We start from the raw sequence: 3,170 nt of genomic DNA, 5'->3' as shown, positions 1-3,170 counted from the left end.
TCTATTAGGGGCCGTAATGAATGTAGGTTAACAGTAATACATGAGATTACCATGATAGTTGCTATAGCCTAATGGCAAAATTACCACAGTTGCTAGACTTTATGACATTTGAAAAACAAATTAGAAGTTCTGAAAAGTATAAAGGCTAAGTCTACCACAACAACAAACAAGAAATTTTATCTTGCCTGCCCAGCAGAAGGTGAAAATAACATCCAAAATAAGTAAACTTCAATTATCAGAAAGCTGAAATTTCATCAAAAATTCATGTAAAATACATTTTTTTTTTATTTTAAAGTTTGGCACTTATTTTGTTAAAAAAATGGTTTATGCATGCCACTGCATGGCCATATTTGATACTGTATTTAACATCAAAATGCAACATAGCAAAAGAAATATGCTAAAATTGAATGAGTTCCAAACATTGTAACTCTTTCAGACACCATAAAGTCAGCAGGGCCGCGGCATAGTGCATGCATTCAGCTGTACACCTGTACATGTTATAGGCGCTGTACTGAGCTTGCTCATTATATGTAACCACTGGTTGGTCACCATGTGAATAGGTCATTTTTTTGTGATTTTTTTTCATCCCGGAACTATTTGAATGTTTACCCTGGCCAACAACCAAATTGCAAAAGGGATATTCGTCCTAGGCCTAGGCCTACTCTGAGTTGTTTTCAAAGGCAGCACTGCTACTAATTATATTAAATCATATATTAGGCATATGTAGATTGAATACTCAGCAATGCAATTCTAAGTTGGTATGAAAGTAATGGGTTTCCTGGTTTAATTTCATTTTTGTAACAACAAGATCTGCTCCGTGGTGACTGATTCTTACATGTGATCTTTTTTTTCTTGTTTTCATCAGCTTCTGAGTTCTGGATGCATCCATATAGATTGCCCTTTAACAGAACTTAAGGAATGTGATGATACATTCAAAACATTATCTTGGCTAACATGAATGAGCCAATCAGTGACTGTACTTATTTTAGATATCTTGATACCATCATGCTGAAATCAAAAGGTAAAATTTTGACATGAGAATAAAGTCACACAAGAAAAATACTAGTAATATAAGCTCTCGAATAAAATCTTGGCTTAGAAATGATTGTACTAGAATTTTTTGAAGAAATAATCCGAAAGTATTTCCTTATATGAAATATTTCATGAAAATACAAATATTGTTGAAAAGTGCCTGTCAATTAATTTTTCAATAATTAACTTTTTATGTAATGATTTGACATGTGACATTTTTATATTCCTGTGTTTATTTCTTCAGCTACATGTATTAAGTGCTGTTTGTGGTGGATTTATTTGTAGTGTCAACATGAATTATACTTGTGATTAATTCTTTATCATTTATATCATCATGTATTTTCAGCGTTTCAGGCAGATAAACAATTTCCTGTTTTATTTGTTAGGACCTTTATGTAAGCATGAGTTGTAACCGCTAAGACAGCTAATGACGATGAACTGGAGAAGTGTAGTCAGATGGAAAATTTAGCAGGTCAGGCTGTCAGCAAGGCTGCTGCTCAGGTAAACCTCTATATAGGAATCATTTCATGAAGCAAGTAGTGATTTTCACTGATTATTGTTATAGTTCGCTGAAATCCTCACAAACTGATTGTCTCGGAACAAATTTGCTATTGCAAATCGTTCTCATAACAATCCTAAAAACTAGTACTGGAAACCGGTTCAGGAAACCAGTTTGGAAGATCGCTTTGCTAGCATTCCCATTTGATCACCCAAAAGTGGTTTTCAAACCCACTTCAGGCCGCTAAATGGAAAGCGATCTTGTTGCCGTGGGTATGCTCTCAGTTTTGCGCAATATTTGAAAGCGTAGCATAGGAATTCTATACACAACATTTGCGAAGATTGCTTCCCGAAGAATGGTTGTGTCCTCACTTGCGCCAAAACCAGTTTAACGAGGGACAGCGATTTTGAACACTACATCGCGAGATGGTTTTCGGAATCGGTTTGGACATGTTGGAAGATCGCTTCTGAGACTGCTTTGACCGTTCTCATTACACGTTTAACTTGTTTCCACTAAACTAGTTTTAGTACAGTAGTGAGAACGGTGTCCTAGTTTCCACTATACTAGTTTCCAGTAAACTAGTTTTAGGTTGGTAATGAGAACAGGGTCACTGACAATATGCTCACACTACCCTGACAATGATTTCTTTAAGCTTTTCAGCACTGGCTAGTTCTTATCTGTGGATGCGGAGGGAAGATGAGGGGATTTGCACTGGGTTGTGAATATTGCAGTCATTAACAGAGAGTTCTGCAAACCAAGTTTCAGTGGATTGCCAATTTACTTGGCACAATTTCTTTTGAATCTGGCTTGCCTGTAAGTATTATGAGCCATATTGGTTACCCATGGAAACCGGGTTGGCCAATCTCTTTCTATTGATGGCTCCGATGGATTTTTGGAGTCAGGAGGCCCCTTATGTTAGCTTTTGGAAAGAAAGCTTCCACACATTATCATCTAATCTGGACTAGGTAGGGGGCTGACTTAGATTTAAGCAAAATACTTTGCTGAAAAAGACAATTGAATAACAAAGATGGATTAGTATTTTAGGTACTTATGCTTAGAGTAATTAGAGTGATTCGGGTTATAGTTTTGTGAATGTTGCTAGTTTTGTGCTTTAAGTATTGTATTATGAACATGCAAAGTAAAAAATATTGTTACACAAATTATTTTCATTATTGGTATATGAATTGGAAACTTCATCAACATGGATTTTAGGACTTAATTTACATACTTTTGATTTTGCTTGCCCAATGGTAACGTTATTTTCCTTATGGAATTAAATCTAATTTTGCTTTCAGCCTGCATGTTTGGATGGTATCTCTCTGATCATCGAATGTGGCAGGTAGACCGGTCCCAGTTGTGCCTTAATTCAAAGCTATCGAGTCTGCTTGCCAGCTACCAGAGCCTACCTAATCCTGACATCAACCAACAACAGGTGAGTCTCAGGCAAAGTCTCGGGCAATGACTTCTATTTCCATGCATGCATGTCTATATGTTTGTTTGTTCCCGGGGGGGGGGGGCCACTTACATTGACGAGTGGATACCATGCATGACAAAAAAAAACACGTAAAAAGGATGTCTTTTTCAAGATATGGCACGTAACATGATAAGGGTGTCAAAAACACAAAAATAACGAAAAGGG

At 36.5% G+C, this 3,170-nt stretch overlaps 1 long non-coding RNA gene across 1 annotated transcript; it reads left to right on the top strand.

Annotated features, from left to right (window-relative positions):
* The first annotated feature begins 901 nt into the window (after positions 1–901).
* On the top strand, positions 902–2,963 carry LOC121422227. The gene is made up of 3 exons (XR_005971133.1): positions 902–1,021; positions 1,419–1,533; positions 2,827–2,963. It is a non-coding gene; the product is annotated as an uncharacterized LOC121422227 (long non-coding RNA).
* Positions 2,964–3,170: the final 207 nt, after the last annotated feature.

This window comes from Lytechinus variegatus, chromosome 10, assembly GCF_018143015.1.
Source record: "Lytechinus variegatus isolate NC3 chromosome 10, Lvar_3.0, whole genome shotgun sequence".
Lineage (NCBI taxonomy): Eukaryota > Metazoa > Echinodermata > Echinoidea > Temnopleuroida > Toxopneustidae > Lytechinus > Lytechinus variegatus.
The sequence above is the reverse complement of the archived record's forward strand: the minus strand, read 5'-3'. Positions and strand labels throughout refer to the sequence as shown.